Consider the following 19835-nt stretch of genomic DNA (forward strand, 5'->3'; position numbering starts at 1 on the left):
CCCATTTACTACGATCATGGCTTCAGTGTCTTTTATCCATACACTATCCATATAACCATTTATGTTATTGTTAATTAGAAATCTAACAATCTCTGCTTTAACAGACACAATAACTGAACTTTCACAGCCATTTGGGATAGAGAGTTCACGACCCTCTGAGTAAAGAGATTTCTCCTCATTCTGCTAAATGGCAACGCGTTTATTTTGAAATTGGTTGCCCGCTTGTTCTAGTCTCCCCAAGCAAAGGAAGCATCTTCCCTGCATATACCCTGTCTATTCCTTCAAGTATTTTGTAAGTTTCAATGAGATTACCTCTCATTCTTCAAAACTGTAAAGACTTAGACCAGGCCTTTGAGATTGGCCATTTAGAATACGAGTTCCCTGATTAGTGGCCCAATCAGGGAACCCCTTGCTATCGGCAGCTTTTGCCATTATGCGCAGTCTCACTTTTCTGGAGGCATCAGACACGAAAACTTTCCAGGAATTGACGGACTTAGTAAACGAGTATTATGACCTGAAGGCACCTCTGATCCTGCAAAGCTACTGGTTTTATTCAGCATTCCGAGAGATTGGGGGGTCAATTACTAATTTTTTAACAAGATTGAGGTGATTAGCAAAGGCTTACAAATTTGGCCTGACACTAAATGAGATGCTCCGAGACTGGTTGGTGTGTGGAAATAATTTAACAATACAAAAATGTCTGATGGCAAAGGCCGAGCTGGATTGCAAACAAGCATTGCAGCTGGCTTTGTCCTGAGAAAATGCGGCGAGCAGACACAGAGTTACAACGTACTCGGCAGCACGGTAGCATTGTGGATAGCACAATGGCTTCACATCTCCAGGGTCCCAAGTTTGATTCCGGCTTGGGTCACTGTCTGTGCGGAGTCTGCACATCCTCCCCGTGTGTGCGTGGGTTTCCTCCGGGTGCTCCGGTTTCCTCCCACAGTCCAAAGATGTGCAGGTTAGGTGGATTGGCCATGATAAATTGCCCTTAGTGTCCAAAATTGCCCTTAGTGTTGGGTGGGGTTACTGGGTTGTTGGGATAGGTTGGAGGTGTTGAACTTGGGTAGGGTGCTCTTTCCAAGATTCGGTGCAGACTCGATGGGCCGAATGCCCTCCTTCTGCACTGTAAATTCTATGATCTATGATCCAATGGAGGCAGACGCCCACACCAGTGAAACTGAGTTAAGGGACTACCACAGGGGGATAGGCAACTGCATAGCCACCCTCCGGAACGACTCTGATACTAAGGAACCGAGGCCCACTCGCAGAACCGCTCCAAGCAAGGGAAACTTAGGACCAAACAGACGGCAGCCCCTGCAGCCTTTCGCCTGGCAAGATATTGCAGTTGTTGCCCGATGACGGAGCCAGAGAGGAGAAAGAGAAGTCCAAAACCAACATTTTGGAGAAGGGTATGTAGGCTGGTGTACAGGAGAATGCATACCCTAGAAGCCCCACCTACCTCTGATGAGGAACAACTAAATTGTGTAATGATGGTTAAATCAAAACCCATTAAATTAACCATAAGACTGAATAGATATCCAACATTAATGGAAGTCAACACTGGAGCAGCCAGATCAGTGATAGTGGAAACAGTATTTAATAAAATCACACAGGATTCCAACCCTTATCCCTAACCAGGACATCGGAAAACTGAGGATGTACACTGAGAATGTTGGGCACAACACATGTACCTGTGGCTTATGGAGTGCAACTGGTTAAGCTGCCTTTAATGGTAGTGGAAGATATGGACCAAACTTATTGGGACAAAACTGTCTAAGAGATGCAGCTGGATTGGGTAAACATTTTCCAGCTGGAAAATGGTCGCCTGAGCGAACTCCTGTGCAAATACCCAGAGATTTTCCGAGAAGGGCTAAGAACAATAAAGGGAGCAATGGCAACATTGCATGTAGATCCAGAGGCAGTCCCAAAATTCTACAAGGTCCAAACGGTACCCTTCACATTAAGGCAGAAAGTTGATACGGAAATCAAAAGATTGGAGCATGAAGGAATAACAAAACTGGTCCAGTTTGTAGAACGGGCAGCACCCATGGTGCCTATTCTTAAGCCTGACAGCTTGGTCCGCCTTTGTGGAGATTTCAAACAAATGATTAATCATTACACAAAACTGGACAGGTACCCAATTCCCTGGATTGAGGATTTGTATGCAAAGCTGGCAAGAGGACTCTTATTCTCAAAGCTGGACATGAGCCATGCATATCTATAGCTGAAGCTGGACGAAGAGTCTCAGAAATTCTCAACAATAAATACCCTGAAGGGCCTTTTTCAGTACAGAAGATTACTCTTCGGGGTATCATCAGCCTGTGAAATATTTCAGGGGACAATGGAGAATAAAGAACAAAGAGAACAAAGAAAAGTACAGCGCAGAAACAGACCCTTCGGCCCTCCAAGCCTGCGCCTACCATGCTATCCATCTAAACTAAAATCTTTTACACTTCTGGGGTCCATATCCCTCCATTCCCATCCTATTCATGTCTTCAAATATATATTTAATATATTACAAGGGTTATCACAGGTTGCCATTTACCTGGACGGTGTCCTCATTATGGGAAAAACAAGCGCAGAACACCCGCATAACCTGGAGGAAGTCCTTAGGAGCTTTTCAGCAGCAGGCGTGCACCTAAAGAGGGAGAAATGTATTTTTCTAGCACCGCAAGTAACTTACCTGGGGTACAAGGTTGACAAGTCAGGGCTGCACCCTTTGGAGGATCGGGTGAGGGCGATTAAAGATGCCCCGGCCCCCACCACAATCTAGGAGTTAAGATCTTTTTAGGACTGGTGACGTACTATGGAAAGTTCATACAGAACAGGTCTTCCATCCTTGACCCCCTGCACCAATTACTAAAAAAAGTGGCAAGCCTGGGAATGGTCTGCCCGCCAAAACAGGGCTTTCAAGAAGATCAAACAACAGCTCTCCTCAGAAAATGTCTTGGCACACTATGACCCCAGGAAAGAATTGATGCTCACTTGCGACGCGCCTCCATATGGCGTTAGGGTAATTCTGGCACACAGAGGGCAAAATGGACAGGAACGGCCTATCGCGTTTGCAGACTGAAAGTATGCCCAACTTAAAAAGAAGAACTGGCTGTGATCTAGGCGGTGAAGAAATTTCACCAGTACTTGTATGGGCGGAAATTCACGATAATCACAGACCACAAGCTGATTGTGACCCAAACCGGAAATCGAACCTGGGACCCTGGGGCTGTGAAGCAACAGCGCTACCAACTGTACAACTGTGTTTCAGACAATGGATCGGTTTTCACCAGCCAGGAGATCATAAAATTCATGAAGTCAAACGGCATTCGGCACAAAAGGATGGCACCATACCACACGGCATCAAATGGGTTGGCGGAGAGAGCCATCCAGACCCTAAAAGTCGAGTTGATAAAACAGTCAGCGGCATCAGACTAAATTGTCGCACTGGCTATTCGACTATAGGACAACCCACACGCCACAACGGGAATGGCACCGGCGGAGCTACGCATGGGCAGATGACTCTGAACCAGGCTGAGCCTACTATTCACGAATTTAAGCGGAAGAGTAGAAAGACACCAAGAGGCCCAATGCAGGGGCCATAACAACATTCGCCGAAAAAGGCAGTTCAACGCGATTGAAAAGGTATGGGTCAGAAATTGTGCGAATAGCCCCACATGGGTAGCAGGAATGGTCAAGGCTAGGACAGAATTTGTGTCGTATGAGATACATGTGGGAGAACACGTAATAAAAAAGCACCTGGACCAGGTGCGGGCCTTCTTTGTTTCCTTCCCTGGAGCTGATAGACCAGCATACCAAGGACCGTGGAGAGTCCTCCTGACAAACTATTCACACCCATCCAACATCACTGGTGATTACATCAGACTCTGATATGGACACCATGGATGACGCCTCGGCTGTACCCCTGCCGCCGGAGGAAGGGGGCGAACTGCCCCTCAGGCACTCTCATCGGAAAAGAGTGGCGCATAGCCGTTACACCCCCTACGTGGAGGCCGAAGTGGAGGAGACGGACCCGGCGCAGAAACAAAGCAGGAGACCAGTGAGTCACAAGGACCACGGGGGCTCCTCGAACTTGGGGGGGGAGGGGTGTCATGACTTAGACCAGGCCTTTGAGATTGGCCAATTAAAGAATACAAATTCCCTGATTAGTAGCCCAATCAGGGAACCCCTTTCTTTGTATATAATGGGTCAGATCCTCTGCACTGCTAGTGTAGACAGCAAGCTGAATGCACCTGGTTGGTTTTGTAAATAAAAGAAATTCTGGTGAAGGGACTTCTGCCTCCGTGGACGTATTACAAAAACCCTCAAGAATACAGGCCCAGTTGCCCAATTTCATTTCATAAGACAGTCCCACCATCCCCAGAACAAGTCTGACACCCCTTCTATGGCAATAATATCCTTTCTGATGTAAGAGGACCAAAACTGCATACGGTCCTCCAGATGCGGTCTAACCAAACTCCTAAACATTTGAAGCAAGACCTCCTCACTACCCCTGTACCCAAATACTCTTGCAATAAAGGCTAACATTCCATTAGCCTTCATATAGCTCACTGCACCTGCATGCTAGCCTTCAATGACTTAATGGCAAAGACATCTTGGTCTTTTTGTACATCCTTATACATGCCTTTACTGGGCATGACAGTGGGAAGTCCCGGACTTGGGGCGTGGCCAAAGAATTAAAGCCGGGGGTACACCTGGTGGCGTAATGTATGGAGAAGATGTGCTTGAGGTGACTCTCGCTAGAGTACTCCACTTTTTGTCCTTTTCTCTTAGTCTCAGGGGGTATTCTCTTTTGAAAAACCTGTCAGGCCTTGCCGGCAGATAAAATGGCAGCCTCTGGGTCACCAGCCACTCCACTAAGGCTTTCAAAAACCTAAGGCTTCAAACACCTAGGTGAAATAATTTGATAGGCACTGGCAGATTGTGTCAGAGGACCTTCATAAATCGATGGAGGAAGCCTTGCGCCCCCCCCCCCCCCCCCCCCACAAGTGGATCTGGAGAAGACCAATGAAACCGTAAAAACCCATGGAGAAATGATAAATGGCATGGAAGTGGCCCTTTTGAGATACAGTAATTAGATTGCCGCACTGAAAGTGGAGCTGCCTCTGGTGACCAAAGCGAATAAATTGCTCGAGTTCTCCTTCTACTCCCAAGTCCACAAAGTACATTCCTGTATCAACTTCTTTGTAGTTGGTAAATCGGTGCTTCCAGGTGTAATAGCGGCGGAATGCTCCGCAATAGTCATCTCTGACCATGCACCAGACTATGTGGATGTGAGGTTGGAGATGGGCCAGGCCCAGCGTCCCATCTCCCCTATGGAGGCTGATCACAGCCCTTCTCACCAACACGGCACCCTGCGAAAGAATGCTACAAGCCATCAACGGATATGTAACCTGCAACCAAAATAAGGAGGTCTCCCCTGCCACATTCTGGGAGGCACTGAAGGTGGTGTTGAGGGGGGAAATAATAGCATACGGGGAATTTGGGGATAGGAAGGAATGAGCAGCTAGGCAACGGCTGATCGACTCCATATTGGGTTGGTCGGCGGATGTTGGAGGGAGGCAAATTTGTTCCTCCATTTAAGAAAGGGAATAGGGAAATCCCTAGGAATTACAGATCAGTCAATCTTACGTCTGAGGTGAGCAAAATACTAGAAAGGATTCTGAGTGATAGGATTTATGATTATTTAGAAAAATATAGTTTGATTAAAGATGGTCAGCATGGCTTTGTGAGGGGCAGGTCATGGCTCACTAGCCTCATTCAATTCTTTGAGGATGTGACTCGACACATTGATGAAAGTCGGGCAACGGGTGTGGTGTATATGGATTTCAGTAAGGTTCCCCATGGTAGGCTCATTCAGAAAGTCAGGGGGCATGGGATACTGGGAAATCCGGCTGTCTGGATACAGAATTGGCTGGCCGAAAGAAGACAGTGCGTGGCAGTGGATGGAAAGTATTCCTCCTGGAGGTTGGTGACCAGTGGTATCCTGCAGGGATCTGTTCTGGGACCTCTGTTCCTTGTGTGTTTTTATAAATGACTTGGATGAGGAAGTGGAAGGGTGGGTTAGTAAGTTTGCTGATGACACGGAGGTTGGTGGAGTTGTAGATCGTGCCGAGGCAGTCGAGCCACTGGCTTTCCCCCAGAGCAGCAAAGTCGTGGAGAGGCATCCAGAGGAGAGACAGGAATCATAGAGTCTCACTCTGTGGATGACCTGCTCCTCTATGTCTCAAATCCCCCAGCCAGCATCCTCCAAAGAAGGGGGAATGTGGGGGGTTTGGTCCTTCTGAATCTCTTATTCGACTCCTGGACTGCTATCACAGAAGGTGTACAGGGGTGGATCAGAGCCAGAGGCGAAATGGGTGAGAATGGAGGAAGCCTCCTGCACAGGGTCATCTCTCCGAGCATTGGCCACAGTCCCACTCCCATTTCCCCTGCCAAGTACTCCAGGAGCCTGGTGGTGGTGGTGGCCACTCTGAGGATGTGGAATCAACTCCGATACCATTTCCATCTGGGTGCAATGTGCACTATAGCCCCCATCTGTAAAAAGCATAAATTCACCCATGCAACAATAGACACCTTCTTTAAAAGGTGGAGACAGGACGAAGGGGTACTGACAGTAGGGGACCTAAATGTAGATGGCAGAGTAGCGACCCTGGGGAACTAACAGATAAGCTCCTGCTCCCAAAAGGTAACGAGCTCCGGTACATGTAACCAAGGAACTTCGTCTGCAAGGAGACCGCAACGGTTTCCCCAGCGACCCAGACACACCTACTGGACATATTTCTAACACTGGATGAACTAGGGCACAGTAGCTGCGCCAACATGTACGGATGACTACTAGAGGAGGTAAGGGCACCGCTGAACGAGACGCAGGGAAAGTAGGAGGAAGAGCAAGGCTCGGAGATAGGAAGAGGATTCTGGATCGATTGCATAGGATCAACTCCACCTCCTCATGAAACAGACAAAGGAAGAAGAGAAGGGAGAGGGTGGGGGAGAGGGGGGTTAGGAGAAGGGGGTTAGGAGAAGGGAAGAGGAAGACACCACCCAGAGTATAGGGAAAGCAGGGCAGAGGAGCCAAAGAGTACAAAAGGAAAGAAAACCCATGGATGCGGCCATGACAACAATAACTGGGTACGCCTTGGCCGCAAACATGACCCTGGTATGATTCAATACTATGGGGACTCATGTAAATAGTTTAACAGTTTTGCATCAACTCAACACACACTACTATCTCCTGCAAAACCAATGGCGCCTCCAATCCCTGTCTCTTCCCATTCTCCACCTCCGGAAACACCAACCCATCCAAGAAACTCCCCATATCCACGTCCTACCCTGGGGCTCAAATCTATACAGCATCCGATAGAAGACTTTAAATGCCTCATTGATTCTCTCCAGCGTCGTCACCAACCCCCTCCTGCCACCCTCACCTGCCCAATTCCACATCCTGCCGCCTAACTGATGAGCTAGCAGCCGACTGGCCTTCTCCCCATACTTACTCTCCTTGATCGGCGAAGCTGATGCCCCCCCCTCCCAACTTCTCTATAGCCAACCGGTCAAACTACCCCTGCAATTTCTTCCTTTCCACCAACATTTCCCTAGTTGGCGGCTTCCCCGAGTATCTCCAATCCACCTTTACAATAACCTCCATCAGCCTCTGCCTCTCCTCCCTCTTGACTTTATCCCTATGGGCCTCATAAGAAATTACCTCCCCAAGACCACCACCTTCAATGCCTCCCAAAACGTGGAGGCGGAAACCTCCCCATTCTGATTCAGCTCCACATAATTCATTATTGCCAAGGCTGCCTTCTCGCAAACTATTTTTATCTGCCAGGAATGCCAAATCTAACCTCCACCCTGAGCTCTGTGCCCTTCCCATTTCGAACCTCACGTCCATATAATGCATGGTCCAAAATTACTATCCCTGCATATTCTGCCCCCATGACTCCCAACAGCACGGCCTTCCCCACCGCAAGGAAATCAATACAGGAGTGTACCCGATGTTAATGGGAGAAGAAAGAGTACTCTCGCTCTCCTGGATGCCTGAACCTCTCTGGAACCACCCTCTCTAAATGGTCCATTAATACCCCTCGTTCCTTTGCCATTCCTGATCTGTCCATTGACTCGGAGTTAGACCTGTCCACCGTTGGCACCAACACACATTTAAAATTGCCCACCCCATTATCAGTTGATGGGAATCCAAGTCCGGGATGCCAACAGCTTCTTAACAAAGTCCGTATTGTCCTAATTAGATGCATATACGTTAACTAACACCACCACCGCCTGTGCCAGGACCCAGTTCACCATCGCAAACCATCCCCCCGGGTCCCGCACCTCCCTGGCCACCACAAATGCCAACTTTTTACTGAACAGCAACCCAATCTCCCTCAACTTGGAGTCAAAATCTGGAACGTCCGCCCCAAATACCCTTTCCTTAAATATGTCTGGTCCTTTAGCCATAAATGTGTCTCCTGAAGGAAAACTACATCTGCCCTCAAACCTTTAAGGTGCGTGAACACCTGGGACCATTTAACCAGGACCGTTAAACCTCGCATATTACTATCCTCACCGGGGGTTTCTGACATCCCCATCTACAGAGGTCCGCCATCCCCACCTAGCACAACCATTCGGCACCGCTTTCACCTGGGCCCACTCAAGATGACCGGCTCCTTCATCCTATCCTAAACTCAACCAGAAAACCAACTGTGTCACCAGCCCCCACTTCCACCGCAGCCCCCACCCTCACACTGCTTCCATTTACTAGCATTTCCTGCTACCATGGCGACTCCCAGCTGGAGATCCAGACAAAGGACCCGACCCAAACTACGCCCCTCTGCTTCCACTGCCTTACTCTTTCAACGTGTCCCACCCTGACCCCCCCCCCCCCCCCCATGAGAGTCCCCTCCTCCCTCTTTTCAGCAGGAGAATCCAACCCAAGACTCCCCTAATGAACCTAATCCCATACAAAATCAACATGCGCAAAGAACAACAGAACACACACACATATAACTCCCCCAAAAAAACCATGCCAAAGACCAGCATGTTTAAGAAACAACAACATATTAAATACAAAACTAGTTTATACATAACAAATCATAAAATATAATAATTCCCAACATTAGCCCTACCCCAACCCATGTTCCTTGACAAAGTTGTTTGCCCTTAAAAGTCACCGAAGGTTTGGCTGGGTACAACACCCCAAACTGAAACTTGCTCCCAAAAGAGCACCCCCATGGCCTTATTGAACCCTGCGCGCCATTTGGCCAGGCCACCACCAATGTCCTGATTAACCCAGATCTGATTACCCTCCCAGCTACAGTCTCAAGATGCCTTCGCCCACCTCAGAATCTTCTCCTTGTCCTGGAACTTGTGCATATGCACAGTCACTGTCCACGGGGGCTCCCCAGCTCTTGTCCTTGTCTGAGGGATTGATGGGCTCAATCCACCTCTGGGGCCTTCTCGAAGATCCCCACCTCGACCAACTTCTCAAACATCCTCAAAATGTAGCCCGTGGCACACATTCTCTCTATACCCTCCGGCAGACCTACAATTTGCAAATTTGCCCGCTTAGACGAATTTTCCTGGTCTTTCACCCTTGCCCGCAGCACGTTGTTGGCCTTCCCTAGCATCGCTATCTCTGCCTCCAGCTACACGATCCGGTCACTATGGTCTGACATCACCCTTTCCACCTCTTGGAGTCGCACCTTGCGACTTCAGGCGCTTCTCCACCTGATGAAGAGGAGCTACAGCTCACTCAATCGCACTGGATCAGTCCCTCTGCATCTTGTTTGCTGTTGACGAAACTCCCCCTTGATAAAGTCTATCAACTGCTCCACAAACAGTGTGGCAGATGACGATGACCCTTCCTCAACCACCATTTTTTTTCCACTGGTGCTGCGCCATGCGTATCCTCCAATTCCAAAGCTGGGCTCTCACCGACTTTTGCTGGGTGTGATACCTCACCATCATTCCACTCGAGCGGAGAAACCACCATCCTCCACTCACGTCTCACCTTTTCAGCAAACGTTCCCCATTAACTGGGTAGAAAGGGCCAAAGCCAACATCTCCAAGCAGGAGCCACCTTTTGTGCGACCGTTCAGCTCATAGTCTCCACCAGAAGTCCATTAATAATACCAGAAGATATTAATAATCTGCTGGCCATCCCCAATTTGGATTTGGGTGCGGACATAATTTGTGTTCTGAACCCTAGTTTGGATTCGTCCAAGCCCAGATCTCTGACTCCATCAGGGGTGGCCAGAGCTTTTTTGTTTTTCATGGAACAGATGGAGGGGGGGGGGGGGGGCATGTCCATAACCATTGGGGAGTGTATAAAATTTAATAAAAGTGGGTCAATATCACCTTCTATTCTGTGGGAAGCCCTTAAGGTGGTCCTGGGTGAGATTGCCTCCTACAAAGTTCACATGGTGAAGACAGCAGCAGAGGCTGGTGGACTCCATTCTTGAGGTGAACCACTAGTACTCACTCACCCCAACCCCAGAGGAGTTCGCAAGTAAGAAAAAGCTGCAAACGCAATTCGAGCTATTATTGACAGACAGAGTGGTGGGGTAGCTGCGATAAATACAGGGAAGTTGCCAGTCACCTCTGAGCTCATCAGCTGTAGCGACAGGCGGTTTCCCGAGAGATCGTGTTGGCACGTAACTTGAGCTGCAGCCTGGTTTCCGCCCCTCCTCAGGTTAATGAGGCTTTTGAATTGTTTTATCAGGGTGTCTACGGATCGGAGTATCCGGCTGAGGAATCGGTCATGACTGACTTTTCGGAAAGTTTATCCATCTCAGCTATGGAGGGGGAGAGGAGCAAGGAGTTGGAATCCCCGTTGGGCCCAGAGGAAGTCATGAAATACATTAGGAACAGGCTTTGTTAAGGGTCGGCAATTGACGGCCAATGTATATCATCTGCTAAATGTTGTCCTTTTCCCTTCCTTGGCGCCCAAACCAGAGGTGATTGTTTCCCTAGTTGCCGAAAAGGCATTTGATAGAGTGGAGTGGGAAAGTCTGCTTGAGATTCTTGGGAGGCTCAGGTTTGGACCCAAGTTTATCTCTTGGATTCAACTGCTGTATATGGCCACCTCCATTAGTGTTCGTACGAATGCTCTGAACTCTGGCTGCTTTCCGTTGAATAAGATCACACGACAGAGGTGGACACAGTCTCCGCTCCTGTGTGCTTTGTCAATAGAACCATTTGCTGTTGCGTTGAGGTCCTCTGTTAAGTGAAGGGGTTAAATCGGGGAGGGGTGAAGCATCAGGTGTCCCTTTACACGGATGATCTACTTCTCTACATTACGGACACAGTACCCTCGATGGATTAAATAATGAAGCTGCTTAGGAGTTTTGGTTCCTTCTCTGGGTACAAATTGAACTTGGACAAGAGTGAATGCTTCCCAGTCAACCCCCCAGGGAGGAGAGCCCAACTGGGGAAGCCACCTTCTTGCATTGCCAAGACTAGCTTTCATTATCTGGGAGTCTGGGTGGCCCACAATTGGGCCTCATTTCATTAATTAAATTACACCAGTCTGGTTGATAGTGTCAAGTCAGACTTACAGAGGTGGGAAAACTCCCCCTGCCCTTGGAGGGCAGAGTTCAAGCTATTAAAAATAACATATTCCTGAGAATTTTATTTATTTTTTAATGTCTCCCCATTTTTCTCCCCAAGTGATTTTTGTCAAAATCAATAAATTTATGTCCTCCTTTTTTTGGATGGGTAAGACTCCAAGGATCGGTGGGGCTTTGCACCAAAGAGATGGCGGCACGGTAGCACAGTTGTTAGCACAGTTGCTTCAGCTCCAGGGTCCCAGGTTTGATTCCCGGCTTGGGTTACTGTCTGTGCAGTGTCTGCACGTTCTCTCTGTGTCTGCGTGGGTTTCCTCCGGGTGCTCCGGTTTTCTCCCACAGTCCAAAGATGTGCAAGTTAGGTGGATAGGCCATGATAAATTGCCCTTAGTGTCCAAAAAGGTTGGGTGGGGTGACTGGGTTACGGGGATCAGGTGGAGGTGTGGGCTTGGGTGGGGTACTCTTTCCAAGAGCCGGTGCAGACTTGATGGGCCGAATAGGCTCCTTCTGCACTGTAACTTCTGTGATTTTATGATAGACAGTCAGGAAGCTTGGCTCTACCCAATTTATTGTTTAGCTAATGGACAGCAGCCAATATTCAGAAGATATTGCTGTGGTTCTGTGATCCTGGTTCCATATAGGGACAAATTGAAGCGAGATCCTGCACTGTTTCTAGCCTTGGTGCAATGATAATTACATTATTGCCTTTCTTGGACGGCATGGTGGAGCAATAGTTAGCACTGCTTCCTCACGGTGCTGAGGACCAGGGTTCAATCCAGGTCACTGACCGTGTGGAGTTTACACATTCTCCCCATGTCTGTGTGGGTCTCACCACCACAGCCCAAAGATGTGCAGGGTACATGGATTGGCCATGCAAAATTGCCCCTTAACTGGAAAAAAATTATTTGGGTACTCTGACTTTAAAAAAATCATTGCCTTTCTCTCTGATAAGGTTTTCTCTGAATCTAGGGATGGTGTCCACCTTGACAATTTGGAAGCAGTTCAGGCATCATTTTAAGTTCTGTTACCTCTCTTCGCTGGTCCCCATCTGCAACAACCACCTTTCCCTGCCAGTGGGTTTGGACTCAACATTTAACTTGAGACCTGTTTGTGGAGGGAAGTTTGCCACTTTTGGGGAGATGGCGGAGAAATTCCAACTGCCTGGTTCCAGTCTTCTCAGGTTTTTTGTGGGAGGCTTTTGCTTCCTTACTCTTGGCACCATCCTCTTCCCTGTTGAAGAGGATTTTGTCTTTGGCCAGGTCTGATGCAGGGATTATTTGGGGCATATTTGGCCATATCCTGCCAACGGAGTCAGCTCCTTTGAGTGAGGTAAGGGTGAAATGGGATGGTGAGTTGGGTCTCAATCTGGTTGATGAGGTATGGAAGGAGGCCCTTCACAGGGTTAACTCCACGTCTTCATGGACAGCTAAGTCTGTTCCAATTCAAGATGGTGCTCAGGGCGCATCTGAATGAAGCGAGGATGAGTTGATTTTTCTCTGGGGTGGAGGACAAGTGTGAGCGCTGCTCCCGGGGGCTGGCTAACCACATTCCTATGTTCTGATCCTAAATTGGTAAGCTTTTGGGCCTCTTTCTTCAACACTATGTCAGAGATACTCAATTTTTATTTGGAACCATGTCCGCCGGTGGTCATTTTTGGGTATCAGACTCGCCGGTGCTTCAGGTGGGGGTGACAGCAGATATCCTCACCTTCACCTCGCTGATAGTCTGGAGACGGGTACTGCCTGGGTGGAGATCCCCTACTCCTTGGTCGGGTGACCTCATGTCTTTTTTCACATTTGGAGAAGGTTAAGTGCACCATTAGAAGGTTGGTAGAGGGGTTCTACCTGAGATAGAATCCCAGCAGTGCAGAAGGAGGCCATTAGGCCCATCCAGTCTACACCGACCCTCTGAAAGAGCACCCTACATAGACTTTCACCCCCAACCTATCCCCATAACCCAGTAATTCCCCCCTATCTTTTAAGACACTAAGGGCAATTTATTATAGCCAATCCACCTAACGTGCACATCTTTGGACTGTCGGAGGAAACCGGAGCACCCGGAGGAAATCCACATAGACACAGGGAGAATGTGAAAACTCTATATAGTCACCCAAGGCTGAGAATTGAACCTGGGACCCTGGAGCTGTGAGGCAGCAGTGCTCACCACTGTGCCACCGTGCCATCCAAGATGGCAGCCAATCATTTCCTTTTTTAAGGAGCGAGTCGCCGTCAGTTGTTAGGGGGTTTAGCTTTGTGTTTTGAGATTAACTTAATATGTGCTTTGCTTGTTAGCCTCATTCTTTTATTGTGTAATTTTGGTTAATTGTATTGTATGGTATTATGGAAAACTTTTAATAAACATATTTGAAAAAGATTAGAGTTAGACCATTCAGGAATAAAAATAGAATTTCTTTACTCACTTCTGCAAATGCCAATTGAATTTTAAAATGAGATTGTCAGGTTTTTGTTCGCACAAGATACAAAGGGATATGGAACAAGGACAAGTATATGGAGTTAAGTCTCAGAATGACCATGACCTCAGTGAATGGCAGAACAGATGTGTAGATGAGGGTAATACAGTTGAAGTAGTTTATATGGATTTCAGCAAAGCCTTTGACAAGGTCCCACAGTAGAGATTATAAAGAAGATAAAAGCACATGGGATGCAGGGTAACTTGGGTAAGTTGGATCCAAAACTGTTTTAGGAGACACAGGGTGGCGGTAGAAGACTGTTTATGTGACTGGAAGCTGGTGCCCAGTGGCGTACCACAGGGATCAGTTCCTTATTGTTCTGATTGGAGGGCTGTGACTAGTGGTGTTCCACAGGAATCAGTGCTGGGACCTTTGCTGTTCATAGTATATATAAATGATTTGGAGGAAAATGTAACTGGTCTGATTAGTAAGTTTGCAGACGACACAAAGGTTGGTGGAATTGTGGATAACGATGAGGACTGTCAGAGGATACAGCAGGATTTAGATAATTTGGTGATTTGGGCGGAGAGATGGCAGATGGAGTTTAATCCGGACAAATGTGAGGTAATGCATTTTGGAAGGTCTAATGCAGGTAAAGAATATACAGTCAATGGTAGAACCCTCAAGAGTATTGACAGTCAGAGAGATCTAGGTGTACAGGTCCACAGGTCACTGAAAGGGGCAACACAGGTGAAGAAGGTAGTCAAGAAAGCATACGGCATGCTTACCTTCATTGGCCGGGGCATTGAATATAAAAATTGGCAAGTCATCTTGCAGCTGTATAGAACCTTAGTTAGGCCACACTTGGAGTATAGTGATCAATTCTGGTCGCCACATTACAAGAAGGATGTGGAAGCTTTAGAGAGGGTGCAGAAGAGATTTATCAAGATGTTGTCTGGTATGGAGGGCATTAGCTATGAGGAGAGGTTGAATTAACTCAGTTTGTTCTCACTGGAACAGAGGTTGAGGGGCGACCTGATAGAGGTCTACAAAATTATGAGGGGCATAGACAGAGTGGATAGTCAGAGGCTTTTTCCCGGCGTAGAGGGGTCAATTACTATGGGGCATAGGTTTAAGAAGCGAGGGGCAAGGTTTAGAGGAGATGTACGAGGCACGATTTTTACACAGACGGTAGTGGATGCTTGGAACTCGCTGCCAGAGGAGGTGGTGGAAACAGGGATGATAGTGACGTTTAAGGGGCATCTTGACAAATACATGAATAGGGATGGGAATAGAGGGATACGGACCACAGAAGTTCAGAAGATTTTAGTTTAGATGGGCAGCATGGTCGGCACAGGCTTGGAGGGCCGAATGGCCTGTTCCTGTGCTGTACATTTCTTTGTTCTTTGTTCCGGAGTCTCCGCATATCTCTTGTCCACCTATAAAATTGCACTTACCAGTCTGTCTAACTCCGTCCGCTCCGCCCTTTCCTTAGGGTCCGAATTGAGATAAATTCTCCCCTGATGACCGCCTTCAATGCCTCCCAGACCACCCCCGCCGACACCTCTCCCTTATCATTACTCGTAATGTATCTCTGAATGGCCTCCTCACCTACTCACACACCTCCTCCTCCGCTAACAGCCCCACATCCAAACTCCATTGCAGGCACTGGGCCTTTCCTTTATTAACTTGCAAGTCCACCCAGTGCGGGGCGTGGTCTGACACCACTATTGCTGAATATTCAGCATCTTCCACCTCGGTCAGCAGCGTCTTATCCTTAACAAAAAAGTCTATCCGGGAATAAACCTTATGAACATGGGAGTAGAACGAAAACTCCTTACTCCTGGGCCTCCCGAATTTCCACAGATCGACCCCTCCCATGTGCTCTATGAACCCCCGGAGCTCCTTCGCAATAGTTGATACCTTCCCAGACCTAGAACTCGAGCAGACTAGCCTTGGATCAAGAACCGTATTAAAATCCCCTCCCATGATCAGTCGATGCGAATCTAGGTCCGGAATCTTCCCCAGCACCCACCTCATAAATTCCACGTCGTGCCAGTTTGGAGCATATATATTTACCAACACCACAGCCATTCCCCCCAGTTTCCCATTAGCCATAACATATCTACCCCTCGGGTCCGCTTCTATATTCTCCACCTCGAACGCCACCCGCTTATTAACCAAAATCGCCACCCACCTCATTTTGAAGTCTAACCCCGAATGGAACACTTGCCCAACCATTCCCTTCCTTAGCCTAATCTGATCCCCCACCTTCAAATGCGTCTCCAGCAGCAAGGCCACATCCGCCTTCAGTTGCCTCAAGTGCGCGAACACACGGGCCCTTTTGAATGGATAGTACATTTAGAGAGGTGGTCATATCGCAGCTAAAGGGACTTGAGGAAGGAAGCGAATGGGTAACCACTAGGCAGTCTTAGAGAAACAGGCAGGTAGTTCAGAGTCCCTTGGGGTCCCGCTTGCAAATCAGTATTCTATTTTGGAGGCTGGTTCCTCCAGGGGCTACAGACAGAGCCAAGCTTCTGGCACCACAAGCAGCCTGTCTGTACAGGAGGGGAGGAAGAGCAATAGTAATAGGGGATTCTATAGTCAGGGGAACAGATAGGCACTACTGTAGCTGTCAATGTGACTCCTGGATGGTGTGTCCCTAGTGCCAGGGTTGGGATGCCATTGAACAGCTACAGGGCATCCAGAAGGGGGAGGGTGATGAGGCAGAGGACATGGCCTCTGTACCAATGGCATAGGTAGAAAGAAGGATGAGATCTTGCATTAAGAATTCAGGGAGCCAGTCAGTAGACTTAAAAGCAGACCCCTGGGGTTGTAATCTCTGGATTACACCCAGTGCCACGTGATAGTGAACACAGAAATAGGAGAAAAGCGCAGATGAATGCGTGGCGTAAGAGTTGGTGCAGGAGGTAGGGTTTTAGATTCCTGGATCGCTGGGACTTGTACAAGCGAGACGGTCAACATCAGAGTGGGATTGTCATCCTTGTGGGCAGGTTTGCTAGTGCTGTTGGGAGGAGTTTAAGCTAATTTGGCAGGGGGAGGGGACATGGACTGTTAGCAGAATAGGGACATAGTATAATACAGTAAAGCAGTCAGGTCAGAGGGAGTACTGGTGTATTAAATTTCAAGGGGGTAAGGCAAGGCTGGATGGCCTCTACTTTAACAGCAGGAGTATTACAGGAGGCCAGTTTAGCTCAGTTGGCTGGACAACTGGTTTGTGGTGCAGACTAAAGCCAACAGTTCAGGTTCAATTCACATACCGGCTGAGGTTATTCATGAAGGCCATCTGCCTTCTCAACCTTGCCTCTCACCTGAGGTGAGGTGATCCTCAGGTTAAATCACCACCAGTCAGCTCTCCTCCCTCAAAGGGAGGACTATGGTAACTTTAATTGCAGGTAAAACGGATGAGTTAAGCACGAGGATTGACGCATAGAATTGTGATATAGCAGCCATCATAGAGACTTGGTTGAGGGAGGAGCAGGATTGGCAATTCAACATTCAGGGATATAGAATCTTCAGGAGAGACGGGGAGGGGGTAAAAGAGGAGGCGGCATTGCATTATTAGTTAAGGGGTCAGTTACTGCAGGAAGGAGAGATGATATCTTGGTGGGGGCATCAAATGAGGCTTTGTGGGTCGAGTTTAGGAATAAACAAGGGGTTTTCTAGGTGTTTATTATATACTCCCAGATAGTCAGCAGGAAATTGAGGAACAACTAATCCACAATTTGCAGAGGTATGTAAAAATAACAATAGGGTAATTATTTTAGGTGATTTGAACTTTCCCAACATTAATTGGGGTAGTCACAGTATTAGATGGAGTGGATTTCAGTAAATGTATACAGGAGAACTTTTCAGGTCAATATGTAGAGGGTCCAACAAGGGACGGGGCTGTGCTGGACCTAATTCTGGAGAATGAAGCCATACAGGTAGTTAAGGTGGTGGTGTGGGGAGCATTTTAGTGATAGCAACCACAACATGGTACAATTTAAGCTTATTATGGACAAAGAAATAGACAAGTTGCCAAGAAAAGTTTTAGATTGGGGAGGGTGGACTTAAGTAAAATAAGGCAGGATCTCGTCAACGTACACTGGGAGCAGCTACTTGTGGGGAAATCTACAGAAGAGCAGTGTGGGGCATTCATAAAGGAAATGGAGAGGGTACAGGCTCAGAATGTTCCCTCCAGGGTGATAGGAAGGAGTAACAAGCCCAGAGAGCCATGGATAACCAGAGACATTCAGGAGATGATGAGAAGGAAAATAAAAGCTTTTAGCAAAACAATGGAGGCATTAGTGAAGTTCAGGATGGAGGTTAAGAAAGCAATTAGGAGAGCAAACAGGGGATATGAGAATCTATCTTCACTTGGAAAGGCAAGGTTTGATCAAAGATAGTTAGCATGGCTTTGTCAGAGGGAATCATGCCGAACAAATTTGATCGGTTTTTTTGAGGAGATGCTCAGGTGTGTAGTTTATATGGATTTCAGCAAAGCCTTTGACAAGGTGCTACATTGAAAACTTATAAAGAAGGCAAATGCACATGGGATACAGGGCAATTGATAAGGTAGATTCAAAATTGGCTTTGTTGTAGGAGACAAAGGGTGATTACAGAAGGTGGCTTTAGTGATTGGAAGTCAGTGTCCAGTGGCATCCCACAGGGGTCTGGGGTCTCCTGGTGCCCTATTATTCATCATTTATATAAACAATATAGATGAACATGTGGGGGGGGGGGGGGGGGGGGGGTAGGATCAGTAAGTTTGCGGATGACACAAAGATTGGTTAACAGTGAGGTTAAGTACAGGAAGGTATAGACGGGATGGCAGACAAGTGACAGCTGGAACTTAACCCTGAAAAGTGTGAGACGATACACTTTGGAAGAAGTAATTTGTTAAGGAAGTATTTAATGAACTGCATGGCACTATGATGTTTTGAGGAACAAAGGGATCTTGGCGTGCTTGTCCATAGATTTCTGAAGGCAGAAGGGCAGGTTAATTGGGCTGGGAAAAAGGCATACGGTCACTTGCCTTTATCAATCGAGGCATAGATGACAAAAGTAGGGAGGTCATGTTGGGAGTTGTATAGAACTTTGGTGAGAATCATAGAATTCCTACAGTGCAGGAGTTCATTCCGCCTATCGTGTCTGCACCAACCCTCTGAAAGAGCTCATTCTCTCGCAACCCGTAATCCCACCTAACCTTTGGACACTAAGGGGTAATTTATCATGGCCAATCCACCTAACCTGTACATCTTTGGACCATTGGAGGAAACAGGAGCATCCGGAGGAAGCCCACGCAGACATGGGGAGAATGTGCAAATTCCGCACAGTCATCCAAGATTGGAATTGATCCATGGTCCATGGCGCTGTGATGCAGGAGTGCTAACCATTGTACCACCGTGCCATCCCTGTGCCACAGAGGGAGTACGGTGTGCAGTTCTGGTCACCACATTATAGGGAGGATGTGAATGTACTGGAGGGGGTGCAGAGGAGATTCACCAGGAGATTCACCAGGGTGGAGCCTGGGATGGAACATTTAAGTTATGAAGAGGGGTTGGTTAAGTTTGGGTTGTTTTCGTTGGAGTAGAGAAGACTGAGTGAGAGGCAACCTGATTGAGATGTACAAGATTAAGAGGGGCATGGACAGGGTGGATAGAGAGCAGCTGTTCCCCTGAGTTGATGGACCAGTCACGAGGGCTCACAAGCAAGGTGAGGGGCAGGACCTTTAGGGGGCATTTGAGGAAAAACTTTTTTTTACCAGAGGGTGGTGACAGTCTTCTGCACTGTGTGATTCCTCACAATTCCTCCCCTCTGCTAACAACCCCACCTCTCCTCAC

The sequence above is a fragment of the Scyliorhinus canicula genome, chromosome 15 (genome assembly GCF_902713615.1).
Source record: "Scyliorhinus canicula chromosome 15, sScyCan1.1, whole genome shotgun sequence".
Taxonomy (NCBI): Eukaryota; Metazoa; Chordata; class Chondrichthyes; order Carcharhiniformes; family Scyliorhinidae; genus Scyliorhinus; species Scyliorhinus canicula.